A 21,673-nucleotide genomic window follows, 5' to 3' on the forward strand; every position below is an offset into this window, starting at 1 on the left:
GGTGCCACAAAAAGTATACATATTTTAAGAAAGGAAAAAAACTATTAAAATTGTAATAATATATACCGATGATGAAAGATGACTACAAGTCACGTTTGACCTCTGTAATTACAAGATGTGTTCAAAGTGGTTCCCATCAGCGTCCTGACACTTCTGATTATGGTGAACTACTGCTTGAGCAATGCTGACCAAAGTGTCCACTTGTATACATTTTTTGGCACTCCCGATATATATATATCATATATGTGTGTATGATATATGATATATATGACATACATGTGTTATATATGATATAGTATATATCATATATGTGTATACATATATATGATACATGTGATCATATGATCACACATATGATCATATATATATATATATATTTCTGATCATTCTATTTGTAACAACTGTTTAGTCTTACTGCTACAGGTAAATATATATTTAATGCCTATCACATTTCCTTACACTGATATTTCTCCAGTCATTTTAGACATCTGATGTCCACTGTCTAGTAACTTCTGTAGGAAGAGCTCATGATAGCAATATACCTCAAGTCTTTGCATGTTCATGGAAGTTCTATTCAGCCTTTAATGTACCAATCACTACAATCTTAAATATTACAGGTTTCCCAGAGCAAAAGTTCCTCACATTCAGTGGACAAAGCACTGAGCAGCTAGGTATGTAAATGAGAAAGTTAAAACTCTTTAGGTAAAGAATATACTTAAGAAATAGTGAATATATCAATTCTAATAATTGAGGCACAAATTTACCTCTTGTGCTTCTCTTCTCACCACCACCAATAACTACAATTTTGTTTGATGGGTATTTGGATGGTTCTCTAGAATTTAACTGAGAAGTCACTAGAGCATTATACGTGATTTTTTCTTTGGTTATATGAATAGTAAAATTCACTCAAGTAAGGTGTAGTAATAATGGTATGCATGTGAAGAAAAACATTATACTACCATTATTACTTGATATAGAGGGGCTCTGAAGAGTGGCGAGTAGAACGGGTTTCAACACACACAAGATACTTGCCCTTGTGGAGTTTTTAGGCTACAGACTGGTATGTAAGCTTGGCTGCACCTAGGGAACTTTTAAAAAGTATTGATACATGAGCTTCACCCTCCGAAATTCTGACTTCATTGGCCAGAGGTGGGGCCTGAGCAGCCATTTTGTAAAAGCATGCCAGACTATTCCAATGTGCAGCCAGGGTTGAGATCCACTGTTCCACAGACAGACTGTTTGATCAATACACTTCAGAGCCATGCAGCAGATCTGGCCTGGACACTGTCCTCAAGCATTTCAACAGGAGTGAAAGACATGAGCATGGCATGGATGGAAAGCTGGGATTTAAGGGAAATTATCACTTAGTAGCCTTTATTCTCTCCATGAAGCTGAGGGTAAAATCTCCCACTGAGAATGAGGACAGAAGGAGACTTAAGCAAAGGACAAGAGTCTGGGCATTTTATCCCAACAGCTGGAAAAGGCAATTGACACAGATAAACACTCTCAGAAAGTTTTGAAGACCCAGATGAAGAAAGAAACCTTGAATTTACAGCAGCACTGATTTCTATCTATGCTTGATTTTCTGTCATAGATTGAGAGAAGTATGTATGTCTTATCTTACTTACAAAATATGAATTATTCCCATTTTTGTTTTAAGATCTGAGCCCACAATGTGTTATTGGTACTATGGACTCAGTAAACAGAATAAAAAGGCCTGGTTCCAGTGCCAGCCGGAGCTTAGTGTCTAAATTCCCACAGGGAAATATAGTTACAACATGCACACTTCCTACACACCAGCCTCTTCTGGGCTTTATACATATTTAAATCACTTGTGACTGAGAAGGGGCTTTTAGTTTAATGACAGAATTTGCTCTCACTTTGATTCTTTGTGATAAGACACCCCCATTGTGTTCTTCACACCTCTCAGCATGTAAATGGCAGCGCTGGGTAAGTTTGGTGTATTGGGTATCAGTGGAGAGATGAGTATCATTTAAGAGTCTAATGTTTTCTTTCCTAGAACTGTCCTCAAGTGGTAAACATAAGCAGACTTAATGTTCTCAAAAGTCATTTTGAGACAGTCATACTGTGTTAGGAATGTTCTGTTTGCCTTTCTTTCAAGAACAAGAAAGAACTCCCACAATGTTTTAGAAAGGGGAGGGGGTGAGACAGTATGTCCCCAAACAAGATTTATAATATTATAATGCTTAAGATGCTGGAAATCAAGCAACACACATCTACTGAGAATTTACAAGTCTTTTTGCAAAGATCAGTCAATATAATATGTGTGGGTATAGAAAGTTGACCAACAATTCATGGCCATAGAAAGTACATGTACAATGACGAGAATCATGGAATTACCTCAGTTATACACTATTTTCTTTTTTTCTCATTTTATTTTATTTATTATTAAATTTTATTAAATTTATTAAGGTGACACTAGTTAGTAAAATTATATAGGTTTCAAATGTTCAATTCTATAATACATCATCTATATAGTGCATTGTGTGCTCACCACTCAGAGTCAGTTCTCCTTCTGTCACTATATATTTGACCCCCTTTACCCTCTTCTACCACCTCCCCACCCCCTTACACTCTGGTAACCACTAAACTATTGTCTGATACACTATTTTAAATTCCTCTTTTCACAAATGAGGTGAGTGAGTCCTAGGAAGGGTAAGACCTATCCAAGGTACAGTTCATTCATCAGCAAAAAATGTGCTGGGTACCTATTTTATCTATCGACATTGTGAAGTGGTGAGAAAGTGAATAACATGAGGTTCTCTGTACGTTCAGAGATCAGTTCCTCTGATAGGTCTCCTCACAGTGCAGTGTTCTTTCTGCTATGCTACAAAGCAGGAACTAGTCACAAGGGAGCTAGGCACAGACATTTCCCTTGGCTGCACCATTAAGATCAGCTTTGGAGATAAGATCTAGTGCAGGTGCCCACTAAATATGTGTTGAGTAAAGGAAAGAGTCCATAAAAAGAAAGAGGAATATGATAAATTTGTAATAAGATGGATCTGGGTAGGCACAAGTGAGAAATATGGGAGAAAAGGTTCAAATCAGAAAGGGGAACTATTATTGTGTTGGCTACTCAGTAGATTGGCTTGGATGGAATAGAGGGACTTTTGGTTAAGATGTGATACAACGTGAGAGGAAAAACACAGAATGGGACCAGATCTAGGTAAACCCTTGAGACCGAGGCTGTCACATTTTGACTCTATTCCATGGTCCAAGAGAAGCACCAGGGTGTTATGCAGGTGAAAATCAGGATGAAAAGAATATTTTAGGAGGACTTCTCTGGTCATGTGGAGGATAGACAGGAGTCAAGAAAGGGATGCAGGAAGACCAGGAAAGGAGCCATTACCAGTGCTGGTGAGTTATGGAAGGTCTGGAAGGAGGGCTAAGAAGGATGATGGTGAGAAGAGAAAGAAGGAGCTATTTAAGTGAAATTCAAAAGAAAAAAATAGTGACCTGGATTTGGTGCTGAAACAACATTAAAAACTAATCCTGGAAGAAGAGGGAAAGTCTTAAGATCTCCAGATATGAGAGCTCATGTATTTGGAGCTGATAGCTGATAACACAGAAACAGGTATCTTGACTAACAAGTTAGCAAATATATTAAGAATATTAATTTCCAAATGGTAAGATTTCTTTCTTCTTTATGGCTGCGTAATACTCCATTGTATAAATGTACCACAGTTTCTTAATCCAGTTGTCTACTGATGGGCATTTCGTTGTTTCCATGTCTTGGCTATTGTGTATAGTGCTGCAATAAACATAGGAGTGCATAATTTTTTTTTGAATTAGAGTTTTGGATTTCTCCGGATAGATACCTAGGAGTGGAACTGCTGGATCATAAGGTAGTTCCATTTTCAGATTTTTGAGATACCTCCATACTGTTTTCCATAGTGGCTGCACCAATCTGCAATCCCACCAACAGTGCACAAGCATTCTCTTTTCTCGACATCCGCACCAGCACTTGTTGTTTGTTGATTTATTGATGATAGCCATTTTGACTGGGGTGAGGTGGTATCTCATTGTGGTTTTTATTTGCATTTCTCTGATTGTTAGTGAGGTAGAGCATTTTTTTCATATGTCTGTTTGCCATCTGCATGTCCTTTTTAGAAATCTTACCATTTGCAACAACATGGATGGACCTAGAGAACATTATGTTAAATGAAATAAGTCAGACAGAGAAAGACAAATACCATACGATCTCACTTATATGTGGAATCTAAATAAAAGAATAAGTGAATGAACTAATCAGAAACAGTTTCGGAGACACAGAGGAAAAACTGAGGGTTGCTAGATGGGAGGCGGGGTGGGGATAAGGGGGAAGGTGAGGGGTTTAGAAAGAAGTCAGTAACCACAAGATTGTGATGGGGTTACGAAAGTTAATTTGGGGAATGTAATCAATAATGTTGTAAAGATTTTGTAGGGTATCCGATGGACACTTGTCTCATTAGGGAGACCACCTCAGGGATGATGTAGATGCCTGATCACTGCAGCTGAAGCTGAACAATAATGAATGTCAACTACAAGATTATGTGTGTGTGTGTGTGTGTGTGTGTGTGTGTGTGTGTGTGTATACTTACAGGAAGTGGAGTACAGCATTAGGAATAGAGATAGTGGAAATGTAATGACTATGTGCAATGTCAGAGGGATAATGGATGGGGGGAGCGGGGTTGACACAGTGTGAGGGATATAAATGATAAACGTCTAACTATTACTTTATTTTGTGCACCTAAACCTAATTGAAAAAAAAGAATATTCGTTTCCGATTAAATTTAGGTAGTCTTTCAGAGTTTCGCCTTTGTAAAAATAAAAACAAACAAGCAAAAAATATAATCAAAGAAGAAGTAAACCCAACTACCATGTTTCCCCCAAAATAAGACCTAGCAGGACCATCAGCTCTAATACATCTTTTGGAAAAAAGTTAATATAAGACCCGGTATTATATTATATTACATTACATTAATTATATTATAAAGACTTGGTCTTATATTAAAATAAGACCGGGTCTTATATTAATTTTTGCTCCAAAAGACACATTACAGCTGATTGTCTGGCTAGGTCTTATTTTCAGCGAAACAGGGTAGCATTTACAAGAACTATGCAAATTTTTATGAACTTTTGTCTTGAAGTCTTTCCTTGAATGGAACTGTAACAAACAGTTACAATGGGAAATTACAATTTAGTACTCGTTAATGCATTAACAATCCTTTTGAAAAATAACTAGATAAATCTGTCCTTTTTACACCCACTCCTATCTAATTATAGTAGGAAGCACATGCCTTAGAAAAGGCAATTTTTAAAAGCCTGTAAATATCATCACTTATGATTTCTAATATACTTCTGAGACATTAGGATATAGACATTTTAAATTAGGTGTAAAATATTGATATAGCTATATTGTTTATAAAAATAGAGACAATCATTAAGTGAGTTACATTTACTTCTTCATTTAAATCAGACACCATTGTTCCATTTTGGGGTGTTTCTTTCCAAAGAAAGCAATCTTCTGAAAGGTCTTTATTCTATTGTTATATCCTGCTTAATATTCCATTTACATTTGGGATGATTCTATTGTTTTGCTCTCCTACACCACATAGAGTGACCAAGGCTCATTTATTTTAATTCACACTTGTATTCTTTTTTTTATAGGTTATTTAACACTGCATAATATGGCAATTAGGCCACAACCCAGTGCACTCTAAGCAGCATGGGAATGATCCAAAAAATACAAAATGAAGTTAATGTAACATAAAAATGACTGTGCAGCATATAAAGAAGTCAGATTACTGGTAAATACTTTCGTGTCATCAGGAACCACAGTAAAGTCTTTCAGGAAACTTAATGTCCTCAATGACTTCCTTATTGGGTGATTTTAACCAAACTATTCTCAAATATATTTTAAAATATATTTTTTTAAAAAGATAGAACCTCAAATTTAAATGTCCTATTAGCTTTCCATGTTGCACAACTAAAATTTAGTCAATTTTACCTACACACAAGGATGGACAGTGTTTTACCAAAACATAAGAGTGGTCTATTAAATTAGAAACAGCAAACTGAAGAATCCACTCATGTTTTTGCCTTCATTTACGCTTGATTCTATCAGCTAATCCTCAGCTGGGTGAATAGATTCTGTGTCCTTTTAACTTCTCCTCATTATCAGAGAATTCAGTAAATTGTTTTTGAAGTGAGTCTTTTCTGCAACAAAGCTTGAAGTAATCTCTTCACCTACCACGTTTTGGAAATTATATTAATAAGGACATAACAGGTTATGCTTTGGTAACAAGTTGACCCTGAAACTTCGGGAGATTAATACAACAAAATTTATGTATTTCTCATTCTACTTGGCTAAAATTGGTAAACCCAGAGCTCTGCTCCACGAAGTCACTCAGGCTTTTGGAAGCTCCACTATAATGTGAAATTGCCATTAAAAAAAAAAAAAAAAAAGTGACTACAGGGTATACTGTGACAAAGAATTCTCACCCTCATTTTCACTGCTACTTATTTGGCAAGGAAGTGTAGAAGACTTAGGAAGAGGAAAAAGAGTCTGGACGCTAAGAGCCGTCTTTACATCCTGGAAGTTCTCTCTCCTAGGAGGCAGCACTGTGAACTCAAAAGATCACTAGACTTGGAGAAAAAAGAAACCTGTCTCATTTTGGATAAGTCACTTAGCTTTTCTGGGCTTTAACCTGCAAAATAAGGATTTTAGATGAGATTGTGGGAAGAGGAACATTAGAATCCTGTCATATCATGCAAGCGGATGGCTTTAGATGGTGAGTTTCACTGTGTTATAAAAATTAACTTACAACAATAAACAAAGAGGTCTAATACTAAAATAGAATTAGACATTAAATCCAAAGGGCCGAAAACATATATTCTTTATTAATATTAAAGTTACATATTAATAAACAATATACAAAATGGTTTTTCAGTGTTTATAAAAGTAGACTAATGATCATTATACCATATATATGGCTCTACAACTTGCTTTTATTTTTCCTCAACATTATTTTTTTGGACTGGATCTATGCTGAATCATATAGATTAAACTGATTAATCTGAAATACTTCAGCTACACAAATATGCCACTATATTATCTATTCATCAATTTAATTCCTGATGGTATATTGGTTTCTTTTATTTGGGGTGGGGGTGGGGGAGTTATATACAGAACAGCAGTTATATACAGAACAGCAGAGAAGTTATGCAAGAATTTCTATCTTCCTAGAAGCAGAATTTCTGTGTTGTAAGGTATGTACATCTTAAGCTTGTTTTGTGAGGATTAAGTTAATATAATAGTGTTAAAGTGATTAGCGATTCTTGGCAGGGAACAAGCACTTGTAAAACATTTAAGATATAATGGCTATAAATGTTTTACATTTTGATGAAAACTATCAATCTTGTTTATTTGCATGTTGTCTTAGAGAATTCCTTTCCTATCATGTTGTTATAAAGATATTCTACACATTTTTGTTAAGTTTTGAACTTTTGTTTTTCACTTTGAGATTTTTAATTCAGCTGGAATTTATTTTGGTGTGTGCTATGAATAAAAATAGTAATGTTTTATTAAGGATAAAGGATTGTCTCAACACTATCTTTTCCCCAACTGATGGCCACCATATACCAAGATTCCATGTATGTGTGGGTGTGTTTCTGGGGTCTCTATTCTATACCATTGGAATAAATGTTTAGGTTCTTAATCTCAGTAAGCCTCAGTTTCATTTATAAAAATGGACATAAAAATCATACCTATTTCAAAGGTTGCTGTGAGAATTACGTAAATTAACATATGCAGAGTGCTTAGAATAATGCCTAGTATATAGCAAGAAAACTTTACCAGTTAATTATTGTAATAGTTAATTTTATGTGTCAATTTGACTGGGCCATGAGTGCCCAGACAATTGGTCAAACATTATTTTGAATGCGCCTGTGACAGTGTTTTTGGACAAGATTAACATTTGCATTGTTAAACTGAATAAAGCAGATGGCCCTTCCTAATGTTAGCGGGCCTCATCCAATCAATTGGAGACCTGAGCAAAGAGGCCAAATACAAAAGAACAACTTTTGCCTGACTGCATGAGCTGGGACATCAGTCTTCTGAGCTCAGCCTGGAACTCACACCATCAGCTCTCCTGTTTTTCAGGCCCTCTCCTGTTTCTCAAATATATGTTGACTCTCCTGGGTCTCCAGCTCCCTGATTTGCAGATCTTGGGACTTCTCAGCCTCCATAATTATATGAGCTAATTCATTGTATTCATTTTAATAAACTTTTCTCTGTCTCTCTCGTTCCCCTTTTATTTCATTTCATTTAAGCTTTAAAAATTGTCATATAGTTTTATAGTAGGTTCTAAAACCAATTATTATTCTTTGTGTACTTTCAACTTTAGTACACAGGAAACTTCCTGGCTTTGCATTAATTATTGTATCTGGGACCATTTCTTTTTTGCTTTTGATATACATACATACATACATACATACATACATACATACATATATCTCCTATTGGTTCTGTTTTTCTGAAGAACCCTAAATTTATATTACTTCTTAATTTTTGATAAGGCAAGGTTTTGTTTTGTTTTCCTCCCTTCTTCCGCCTCCCCCCGCCCCACGCCCGGGTTCAAGCTTTGTTTCTCAGTCTAGTTGTGTAGGACACAGCTCCCTGGCCCATGCTGGTATTATGAGCCTTGAGATCCCCCACCCCCAATTCCTTTTTAATTTGTTATTGCATAGAAATTTTGACTAGTTTTATATGTGGATCTTGCATTCAATAAGCTTGTTGAATTTTTCATTAGTGTTAATAATTTATTTGTGAGGAACCCTGAATGTTCTGTGAACACATTGTTTAGACTGCAGTTGATACCAGGATTATCTCTCTTTTTTCTACCTTTATCAATTATTATTTTTGTCTTTTTGCATTGGTTAAGACTTCCACTAAAACTTTTATACTAGCTTATTATCAATGTCCTAGTCTTTTGATACACAGAAATGTATATGATATAAAGGTAATATTTGCCTTCATCGCCCCTAAAAATCTGCTATAAGAAACAAGTCTATAGCCATTTGTCTAGTTAAGTGCTCCGATATGAAAGAATCAAGAGGGCCAAATGATTACAGTCTAGTCTAGGTCCTTAGGTTAAGTCCCCAGGGTTCCATGAAGACTAGAACTCTATGTTCCTAGTTAATGACATTTTAAATTGTATGAACACCGGACCTTAAAATCATCTCTGGGACTTAAAAGCCAGAGATACCAGCCATTTATCTGGCCTTTGGAAAGACCTATTTACCTTCCAAACAGTTAGACTGAGAATCTAGGGCTCCTCTACAGCCTCTCTAAAAGGAGTAAAAATATGCATATTTTTTCTTTTATGAGGGAAAGAATGTGGCTTTTATAAAAGGAATAAATCCATTGTTCTCCATCCCTCACCTAAGGGGTGCCTGGCTACACCTGTAGGAGGTTTATCTATCTGGCTTTTATCGAATTAACCTAAGGGGAAGGTCTAGGGTGAAAGGGGGCAGAGAGGCGATGTGTTTATTATTTACTATAAGATATTAATAATAAATCTATCTCTCACCCAGAACACCTCATAGGCTATTTGGGATAAAATTAAGAGGCATGAATATTAAAAACTCACCACATTATTAGATTGTTCTAATGTTAAATCACCTCTGTCTTCCTGAGACAAACCTTAATTGATGGTGATATATTTAATTTTAAACATTTTGAATGTTGGGTATACCAACATTATATTTAGAACTTCTGCATTAATATTGATATAGAGATTGTCTTGCAATTTTTCCCCCCTTATTCTATCAAGTTTACTATTAAGGTTATACTGGATTTATGAATAATTGGGTAGTTTCAGGTTCTTTCTCTGTAACAACTGGCATAAACTAAAAAACTAAAAATCACCTCTCCCCAAACCCCAGGGGTCGTCCTGGGGTCCAGCACTGCTGATCTATTAAAAACAAACAGTCTTGAAGCTGAATTAAAAAAAAAAAATCACCTCTCTTGAAGGATTGTTTAATATATTCTATAATGCCACCTGGGCCTGATGTCCTGATAGGGGAGGGAAAAGGGCAACTGGTTCAAAATCTTTAATGCTTAGAGCTGATTTCTTAAGTCATTTTTTTATCATTTACAGTTTCCAAAAAAATTGTTGTTTCATTTATGCTTTCAACATTATTGTCATAAAGTTTTATAATAGCTTCTAAGACCAATAAAATTATCCTTTGTAGAATTCCAACTTTAGTATTTATTGATTTACTTGTTTGCTTAGTTACTTATTATTTATATTTTATCCAGCCTCTGATGTATTTGGAATATACTTGATGTTTCTTACAAGGTCTGCCAATTAAGTAAGCGAACTCATCTGAGAAAAAGTGCTGCATATCTCACTACTGAATATCGCTATGGTCATATTCGAAGTACTCCCCTTGGGAAGCTATGCACTGACGCCAGCACTTAGTCCACCCTTCAAAGCAATTTTGGACTCTTTTTCTGGAATGGCCACCAGAGCTGAAATCATTATTACCCTCAATATCCTGAATGTCATCAAAATGTCTTTCTTTCAATATTTCCTTTATCTTCGGTTAAAGAAAGAAGTTACTGGGGGCCAGATCAGGTAAATAGGAAGGGTGTTCCAATACAATTATTTGTTTACTGGCTAAAACCTCCCTCACAGACAGTGCCTTGTGAGCTGGTGTATTGTTGTGATGCAAGAACCATGAATTGTTGGCGAAAAGTTCAGGTCGTTTTTGTCTAACTTTTTCACGCAGCCTTTTCAGCACTTCAAATAGTAAATTTGGTTAACTGTTTGTCCAGTTGGTACAAATTCATATTGAATAATCCCTAGGATATCACAAAAAGTTTAGCAACATTGTTGCAACAAGTTCACAAACTTAATTGTCAGACCTCATATATCAGCTTACTCTTTCATATTGGCATATTGCACTTCATTTTTCTTTCAGTAACTTTGATTATGCTCCTTTTCTCAGCTTTTTATTCCAATTTCTGAGGTGCTAATGTGAGAATATGCTTTTCTAAATTCTACTCTCAAGTTCAATCCACCACTTTTTCATCTGGATTTGCTGGCATTGCCATCCTGTACCGAAGTTACCAGGACTATCTAACGATAACAAATTGTTAGGCAAAAAATGTTTATAAATATGTACTTATTTAGTATAATTGGTCATAGAACTAAATTGTAATTTTCCACTGAAAGATGACCTCTAAGATTGCAGAAATTCCATAATTCCTCAGTCAAACAAAAATAGAAGGAAACTGACACTGACATCACAGTTGCTAGGAACTATAAGTAATCAGCAACATGGAAAATAAAGAGAAAAGAACAACATAAATAAGCTGGCACTCCTTCTACTCTAAAAACTGATGTTTCAGCTAGAGTTCATCTGAACTATCACAAAACAATCAATATTTTCAATTGTCTCCTTAATGTATTCACCATTATATTTAGCCTGTTACCCACACAATGGTCTTCAACTAGATCAAACTGAATCTTTTACCCAAATCATGATGAGCACCAGTTAGCATGTTCCTTTTGCTTTGGCCTCTCCTCGCTGTTAGTCAAATTCCTTATATTCTGAGCAATCATTCAAATTATTCCTCTGTTGAGGAATAAAATGCAAGTCTCGTTTCCTGATGAATCAATTCCTATTTTATTTTTTCAAGATTGTCATATGGTCAGTAATATTTTTCACATATAAGAATGAATAGAATCTTAGATATGATACTTATGTTTAACTTTTTTTTTCAAAAAGGAAATTTAGGCCAACAAAAGGTAAATAACTTGCACTAGGACACATATACGTAGATAATGTCAGGACAGGCCTTGAACTTAGTTCTGCTTACTCTTAGTCCTGTGCTTTTTTCACTATTTCATATTTTCCCTTCTTTCTTTTTGCCCTTTTGTCATTTCAGCATTCTGAATCATCTAAAAGATTTATAAGATGCTCATAAGAATTCAGAGCCATACTTATTTGTCAACAACCATCAATCTTTCTAAAAACTGAATTAAGGTTTATATTTCAGCATTTAATTTAAACACTGGAAAGGGCTTGGCTAGACTCAAGTAGATTTATGGTTCCTTATAATTAAAAATTTCTGTTGTAAACAGAGTTAAAATAATTGGTGTTAAATAATGCACAGACAGGTTACCATAAAAAACTTATGTTCAATATATACCTATTACAAAATCAAATCCAGAAGGAGGTATTTTAGAGATAATCTGAAACCTCAGGATTATGGTTAATATAGTAAGAAGAAATGAAACAATTAACTAACATTATTTGAGTGCTTATGTTGTTCCAGGACAGTGGTCAGCATTTTTCATCATTTATCTCAGTTAATTGTAAAGCAAAAGGAAATTAGAACTTCACCAGCCAATTATCCTGCCTTAATTTTTAAAACATCAGCATATTCTCTTAAATATAAGCAAGCATTCTTAACATTGCAGCCACAGACAAATTTCATGAAAGCATCACAGGAGAGGGCTGTGCTCTAATAATAGTATTCTGAAGTACAACTCATACTGGGCACTACAAACTCTTCTCAATAATTCTGAAGAAATGACATAGTTTGTTCATGACTGTAGAATTTAAAGTCAAAACATCTTTTGGTTCCAAACATTTTTCTTTCCATATATCTTTTTATGATGTTTTTATTGGACTAAATTGCTTTATTTGACAGGCACTACTAGGAATTATCAACGTTTATACCATTGTGATGACATTTTTGGGTTTTACCAGTTATGAAATTACTTCTGAATTACCCACCAGTCAAACCACTTCCAAAGCATCAGCAGTCCTGATCATTTACAGCATTAAAATAAATAATAATAAGTTAAGCATTGTTTTTAGAAAAACAATGGTACTCTGAGTCCTTTGTAGCCAGAATGAGCACTTCACCTTTCACTGTCCTTAGGAACAAACTGAAAAGTCTAAGTAACTCAGAATGCTATGGATATAAAAACAGGGACGAGGATGTGAGCAACATGATCCAGTGAAAAAACACAGGACTGAAAGCTATTAGACTCTGTCTAAGATCTAACTCTATCATTATCAAGGTGCAGATCCTTTGGCGTGTTATTTTACTTTTCTAGGACTTACTATTTGCATTAGAAAAGAATAAAGGTTTAAAAACAATGACCTGATTTTTCACCTTCAGAATCTATAAAAAGAACAGCAAAGTACATAGAAGAACATATTACAGATAAAAAAAATCAATGAAATGGAAAGGAAGAACAATAGAAAAAGCTGAAACACTTAAAAGTTAGTTCTTTGAAAAGATCAACAAAAATTTTAAGCATCTAGCTAGTCTGATCAAGTGAAAACATGGAATTACACAAATTACCAACAGTAATGAAAGTGGAATTGTAACTATAGATCCCACAGGAAAAAAAATAAGATAATAAGAGGATGTTATGAATAATTTTATACAACCAATTCAACACTTAGATGAAATAGACAAATTCTTTGAAAAACACAACTTATTAAAACCAACATTTTTCATATGTCTATTTGCCATTTATATGTCCTCTTTGGAGAAATGTCTCTTCAGGTCGTCTGCCCATTTTTCAATTGGGTTGTTTGTTTGTTTTTTGTTGTTGAGTTGCATGAGTCCCTAGTATATTTTGGATATTAGCCCGTTATCGGAGGCACTGTTTGCAAAAATCTTCTCCCATTCAGTTGGTTGCCTCTTTATTTTGTTGATGGTTTCTTTTGCTGTGCAGAAGCGTTTCAGTTTGATCTAGTCCCATTCATTTATTTTAGCTTTTACTTCCCTTGCCTTTGGAGTCAAATTCATAAAATGCTCTTTGAACCCAAGGTCCATAAGTATAGTACCTATGTTTTCTTCTATGCAGTTTATTGTGTCAGGTCTTATGCTTAAGTCTTTGATCCATTTTGAATTAATTTTGGTACATGGTGACAGATAGCAGTCCAGTTTCATTCTTTTGCACGTGGCTATCCAATTCTGCCAGCACCATTTATTGAAGAGACTGTCTTTTCTCCATTGTATGTTTTTTGCTTCTTTGTCAAAAATTATCTGTCCATATTTATGTGGTTTTATTTCTGGGTTCTCATCAGAGAAATGAAAATAAAAACCACAATGAGATATCACCTCACCCCAGTCAGAATGGCTATCATCAACAAGACAAATAGTAACAAGTGTTGGAGAGGCTGTGGAGAAAAAGGAACCCTCATACACTGTTGGTGGGAATGCAAACTGGTGCAGCCGCTATGGAAGGCAGTGTGGAGGTTCCTCAAAAAATTACGAATAGAATTGCCATATGACCCAGCAATCCCTCTCCTGGGTATCTACCCAAAAAATCTGAAAACATTTATAGATAAAGACAGGTGTGCTCCAATGTTCATTGCAGCCTTGTTTACGGTGCCCAAGACATGGAAACAACCAAAATGTCCTTCAATAGATGAATGGATAAAGAAGTTGTGGTATATATACACAATGGAATACTATTCGGCGGTAAGAAAAGATGATATAGGAACATTTGTGACGACATGGATGGATCTTGAGAGTGTAATGCTGAGCGAAACAAGTCAGACAGAAAAAGCAGAGAACCATACGATTTCACTGATATGTGGTATATAAACCAAAAACAACAAAAGAACAAGACAAACAAATGAGAAACAAAAACTCATAGACACAGACAATAGTTTAGTGGTTACCAGAGGGTAAAAGGGGAGGGGGGTGGGAGATGAGGGTAAGGGGGATCAAATATATGGTGATGGAAGGAGAACTGACTCTGGGTGGTGAACACACAATGGGATTTATAGATGATGTAATACAGAATTGTACACCTGAAATTTATGTAACTTTACTAACAATTGTCACCCCAATAAACTTAAAAAAAAAGATAAAGCAGAAAATCTGAATATTTTTATACCTATCAAAAATTTAATTCAGAGTTTAAAACTTTTCCACAGAGATAATTCCATGCAAACACAGTTTTACTATAGAATATTCTCCAGTATTAAAAAAGGAATGACACTAATACTACATAAACTCTCATAAAACAGGGAAAGAGGAAACATTTCAAACTTACTTTTGAAGGCAGCATAATCCTGATACTAAAATGTAACAAAGATATTCCAAAAGAAAACCACAGATCAATAACACTCATGAAATTAGAGAGAAACAGTCTTAGAGATATTAGTCAATATACTAGCCATATATAAAGAGGATAATGCATCATAATCAAGTGAGGTTTATTCCAGAAATGCCAGATTGGTGTAACTCTTAAATCAATGTGATTAATTCTATTAATATTATAAAGGAGAAAAATGTTATAACCATTTCAATAGATGTAGAAAAATATTTCACCAAATTCATAATTAAAAATATAATAATATTCTCAACAAAACACGAAAAGAAGGGAAGTTCTCATTCTGATTAAGAATATCTACAAAACAACTACAGCTAACATATTTAATGGTGAAGTATTAATGCCTTCCTCCTAAGTTATGGAACAAGGTAATAATACTCACTCTTATAACTTCTATTCAACATTGGACTGAAAGTTGTAGATATTGCAATAAGAAAAGGGAATAAGAGGTGTGACAATCAGAAACAAAGAAATAATACTGTCACTACATGAAGATGGCATAATTGTTTATATAGAAAACCCTACAGAATTTAAAAACAACTACAAGAAGCTAGAAAGTGAATTGAGCAAGGTTAGGCGATATAAGGCTAATATTTAAAAAATCAACTGATTTATCATATAGCAGCTAACAGTTAGAAATAAAGTTAAAAAACCGTTTTTTCTTATAATTATGCAAAAACACAGAACATGTTTAGGAATAAGTTTAAAAGAGAGCATTAAAACCCTGTATACTTAAACTACAAAATATTCTCGGAACAAATTAAAGAAAACCTAAATAAACAAACATATAATGTTAATAGAATGGAAGACTCAATATCATTAAGACATAATTCCTTCTCTATAGTCAATGCAGTTCCAGGATAAATTAAAGTCATTTTTTCTGAAATTGAGGAGATGTTTCTGAATTTTATATATAAATATAAAGAACCATGAATTCTAGCAATATTTAAGAACAAGAATAAAGTTAAAAGAGCTAAACTACCTAATTTCTAAGCTCACTGTAAAACCAGAGTAATAAAAACAGATCAACAGACAGGATCAGTAACTAGATCAGTGGAACAAAACAGATCCTATAAGTAAACCCATACTTCTAAGGCCATTTGATGTTTAACAATGATGCCAAAATAACTCAATAGGAGAAAGGAATGTCTTTTCAATAAAGGGTCCCAGAAGAAACATATATCCATAAAAGATCACCAGTCCTTACCCCACAGCACACATACACAAAATTAATTTGAAGTGAACATAGACCTAAATATAAATGCTAAAACTATAAACATTTTGGAAGAAAGTACAAAAGAGTATCTGAAACTTAGAGGTAAGAAAGATTTATTAACTAGGAAGCAGAAAGTAATAATCATAAAAGAAATAAATGATAAATTAGACTTCATCAAAATTAAAACTTTTGGCTCAACAAAGGATTGCACTAGGAAAGTGAATATATAGCCTGGGGAAAAATAAATGCACAAAGGACTGCTATCCAGAATATAAAATAACTTTTATAACTCACTCACAAAATTTTTTTTTAAAAATCTAACAAAAAAAGGCAAATTATTTGAAAAGACTTCATAAAGAAGATATACGAGGTTTGACAACCAAGTTTGTGAACTTGTTGCCACGATGTTGCCAAGCTTTTTTGGTATCAGAGGGATTATTCATTATGAATTGGTACCACCTGGACAAAGAGTTAACCAAGTTTACAATTTGAAGTGCTGAAAAGGCTGCATGAAAAAGTTAGATAAAGACGACCTGAACTTTTTGCCAATAATTCATGGCTCTTGCATCACGACAATTCACCAGCTCACACAGCACTGTCTGTGAGGGAGTTTTTAGCCAGTAAACAAGTAACTGTATTGGAACACCCTCCCTACTCACCTGATCTGGCCCCCAGTGACTTCTTTCTTTACCCGAAGATAAAGAAAATATTGAAAGGAAGACATCAAGGGTAATACGATGACAGGTCTGATGGCCATTCCAGAAAAAGAGTTCCACAATTGCTTTGAAGGGTGTACTAGGCTCTGGCATCGGTGCATAGCTTCCCAAGGGGAGTACTTCGAAGGTGACCATAGTGATATTCAGCAATGAGGTATGTAGCACTTTTTCTAGGATTTGTTCATGAACTTAATTGTCTGACCTCGTATAAATAGCCAATAAAAACATTTAAAAGTATTCAGTATGTTTACTCATCAGGAAAATGCAAATTAGAACCACAAGGATATAACAATACCTACAAAGTAGGATGGTGAAAATTAAAAGACTTGCAAAACCAAGTGTTCACAAGGAAGTAAATCACCTGAAACTCTTACGCAAATGATACAACCACTTTGGACAAAGATTTGCCAGTTTCTGAAAAACTAAATATACTAAAACTGAAAACTAAATATACATCTAGTCTATGACCAAGTCAATTTCAGTACTAGGTATTTAGCAAAGAGTAAAGAAAACGTATGTCCACAAAAGGATTTGCATGAATGCATTCATGCAACTTTATTCATAGAATCTAAAACTGGAAATGGCCACGTCACTCATTAATAACAAAAATGGATAGAGTGATATCAGCAATAAAAAGGAATCAACTACTGATACAAGTAACACGGCTATAAACCTCAAAATCATTATGCTGAGTAAATGAAGTGTCAAAAAAGTATATGTTGCACTATTCCATTGATAGGAAATGGAAAAATGAGTAGGGCAAATGCAGATCAGCAGCTTCCTTTGAGGAGTTTGTGGGAGAATTGACTGAAAAAGGGCTTGAGGGAACTTTTTGGGGAGATGACAATATTCTGTATCCGATTAGAAGTTTGGGTTGCAAAGGGACATGCATTGTTGGAACTAATAGTACATTTAAACTACGTGCATTTGGTATCCTTAAGCTTTGTGAATATAAGTTTAACCTTAATAAAAAAAAGAATAACCATAAAAAGATATTGACATGCATACTAAAGTGGGGTGGTAGAGTTCTACTGATGTCTGCTATTTATAACGAATCAAAAGTATAAGTGGATGGATATAGTTAAATAGATAGATGGATAGTATGTGATAAGGCTAGTATTATAACTTTATAATTAATATGTTAATATTCACTGAAAAACTCTTTCAACCTTTCTGTATGATTCAAGATTTTTAAAGAAAATATTGGCGAAAATGTGGTTAAAAGACTTAGCTAACATAGAAGGAATAGTGATGAATTTGATAAATTTTTAAGAAACCTTCTATCTCCTAGTATAATTTTTTTTTCTTCAAATCATTTGGAGTGACATTAATTATTAAGAGATGTCAGTTTTCAGAATGCATAGATATTAATTTCAATTTTCAGTCCTGTTCACATATTTGATTTTCTCCACTTAAACCTCAGTGGCCCATATCCAGCCATTTGGTTTCCACAAATTCTGTCAATAATGTGGCAGAGTATAAAATATAGAATGATGCTAGATAATAACCCAATGGCCTTCTTAGAGGACAACAATCATAGTATTTTAGGAATATACAATTACTTTGATCAAAGGAATGCAAGGGATGGGAGTAGTTTAGAAACCAATTTCAAACAGGAAAATGAAACGGTAATCTCTCGAGATTATTTCCATCAAAGTTAAGTCTTGTAATTTCTATATACAAAGAGGGCCTACTTCTATTGAGAAAAAGGTAAAGCATTAGGTTGGCAAAATACTTTAAGCAATAGATGCAACATTAGAAGTTATAGGTCAAACATTTACTTTGCAGGGCACTGTGTTTGACACTTTAGTCAGCAGAAGGAGCTGAAACGGAAATTAAATTGAAGCTGGGTACCTATATTAAAAGGCAATTAAAATAATGATAAAGAAGAGATCCTATCCCAATAATTATGACCTGCAATGGTTAAAATGAGTTGTAGACAGAACTTCCCAGAATTATGGTCATCTTTAGTTGACTTGAAATCATTGAATGTCAGAGTTTATTTGAGCCATGTAACTCTTCTATCTTTGGATCCTAATTTAAACAAATTAATTTTAAAATGAGACTTTTGAGATTACTGGGGAAATTTCAACATGGACAGTCTCAGTTGATATTAAAGCATTATTGCTAATCCTTTTAAAAGTTTTATAATGGTATTGTGGTGCTGTTTTTAAAAATTTCCTTTGTTAAAAGAATATATACAATGTCTGACAGTTACTTCTGTAATACTCTACCCTAAAGACCCTAAAAATACAGTTAGGTAGTTTTGACATGTGTAGAGGATGTTGTGGTACACAAGCCAGAGTCTTGCTTCAGGACCAAGCCACTCATTTCCTCAGCTGGGGGGTGAGGGGGGGAAGCAGGGGGGAGGGAGCTGGCTGCTGACAACTCACAGCTGAGTCCAGTGGAAACTGGCTGAGGCTGAGAGCCCTGCCAAGACTAAGGTTACACCCCCTCTCCACACACACACACACACACACACACACACACACACACACGAGGCTACATTCAAGGACTGATTGCTGATGGAATACAAAACCCATCACACCTTGCTTTTTAGAGACAACTCTAAAAAGACCATCTCAGATTAGTGCTCCCTTTAAAAGTGCTGCTCCAAAGAGCAGTCCACAACTCACACTTGCAAATCTTCATCTCATTGTTTTAGTCTCTTTTTAAAGTAGCCTAAGACAGGGTAGAAATGAAATAAAAAAATATCAGCAAAAGTGTTACTCTGTGGATTGCCTCCGACAATAACATTCCTCTACAGAAGCGAGCAAAAAGTACGACTCTCCTCCATTTGGCTGTGGTGATGCTCTCTGTCCCACCGTCACCCATAATCAGCCATTGAGGCCTTTCCTTACAGCAATCGCAGTTGACAAAAGTAATTAAAGTACCTCTTGAGGGTCAAGCATCAGGATGTTTTCCTGATCCTATGCCTGGTCTGAAACGTCTCACTGCTCCTCAGCTTCTTTCCACACACAGTTCCAAGGTCCTAGGAAGGGATAATCAACCTGGTTGTAGAAGAGGAATTGCATAGTTCATGTAAAGCCTGAGCAAACCTCTGATCTCCATTTATTTCAGGAGTCAAGGAATACTCTGTCAGCCACTCTAGGCCAATTATACTTCTCCATTCTCTGCCCCAAAATCTTACATTGGGAGATCAGGGGGTTCTAGCCTGGAAGAAGCCTGGGGGCAGAGCTCCTCAACTCCTTTGGGTGTTGACAGCCCTAAACTTTTTGAAAACAACACCTCTGACTAGTTAAATGTCCTATGGAGTGACTGCTTTTCAAAAGCACCTTTCAAGAAGACACACAGAGGGCCACAGATATATGAAAACATGCTCAACTTCACTACCTATAAGAGAAATGCAAATCAAAATCACAACATGATACCACCTCACACCTGTTAGAACAGCTATTACCAATAAGATAAGAAATAACAAGACAAGATATGGAGAAAAGAGAACCCTAGTACACTGCTAGTAGGAATATAAAGTAGTGTAGCCTGTATGGAAAACAGTGTAGAGGTCCCTCAAAAAGTTGAGAATAGAGCTGCCATATTACTCAATCCCTCTTCTGGGTATCTACCCCCAACATTTGAAAACATTTATCTGTAAAGATATATGCACCCTCATGTTCATTGCTGCATTATTCGCAATAGTCAAGACTTTGAAACAACTGAAGAGTCATTCGATAGATGATTGGATAAAGAAGATGTGGTACATATATACAATGGGATATTGCTCAGCCATAAAAGGATGAAATATTGCCAATGGCGACAACATAGATGGATATTGCGAGTATCATGCTAAGTGAAATAAGTCAGACAAAAAAAGGACAAGAATCATATGATTTCACTCATACGAGTATGTAGATATAAAGCTGAAAGCAACAAATGAACAAGCCAAACAAGACAAATAGACACAGACAACAGTATGGTGGCTACCAGAGGGAAGGGAAGGAAGGTAGAAGATGTGAAAGGGAGTCAAATAAAAGGTAACACAAAGAGACTAGACTTTGGGTGGTGAGCACACAAATAACCCTAAAAAAAAAAAAAAAAAAAAAGCTAGAGGATTTATATGCCGGAAGTCCAGTATTCACATAATAAGTCATAAATAGGAGAGTACAGAAATAGATGCAGATTTACACAGTAAGTCGAGTCTCAACAAAGTTCCAAAGCAAAATCCTTTCAACAAAAGATGCAGGAAAAACTGGATGTACATATAAAAAAATGAATCTTGATCCCTACGTTATACCATATAAAAATATTAATTCATGATGGATGAAGGATTTACATGAGAAAACTAAAATTATAAAGCCTTTAGATAAAACAATAGAATATCACCTTGAACTAGGAGTAGGCAAAGATTTGTTAGTTAAGACACAGAAAGTAGTAATCATAAAAGAAAAAAAAACAAATGATCTTTCATCGCGTTAAAATTTTCTCATCTAAAGATGCCATTAAGAAAACCCACTGATATGTGGTATATAAACCAAAAACAACAAAAGAACAAGACAAACAAATGAGAAACAGAAACTCATACACACAGACAATAGTTTAGTGGTTACCAGAGGGTAAGG

General features: G+C 34.9%; 1 protein-coding gene across 2 annotated transcripts in view; it reads right to left on the minus strand.

The window, feature by feature from the left end:
- The window catches only part of KCNN2 (potassium calcium-activated channel subfamily N member 2), a 383,473-nt gene that overhangs the window by 278,000 nt on the left and 83,800 nt on the right, over positions 1-21,673 (minus strand). The window contains exon 2 of one of the 2 annotated variants that reach the window (XM_074328595.1): positions 19,988-20,104. The exons of the other annotated variant lie outside the window; for it this stretch is intronic. The gene's annotated coding sequence lies outside the window, so the exon portion shown is untranslated. The remainder of the gene's footprint in view (positions 1-19,987; positions 20,105-21,673) is intronic. 2 annotated transcript variants of the gene reach the window in all.

Source organism: Rhinolophus sinicus, linkage group LG03 (genome assembly GCF_036562045.2).
Source record: "Rhinolophus sinicus isolate RSC01 linkage group LG03, ASM3656204v1, whole genome shotgun sequence".
NCBI lineage: Eukaryota > Metazoa > Chordata > Mammalia > Chiroptera > Rhinolophidae > Rhinolophus > Rhinolophus sinicus.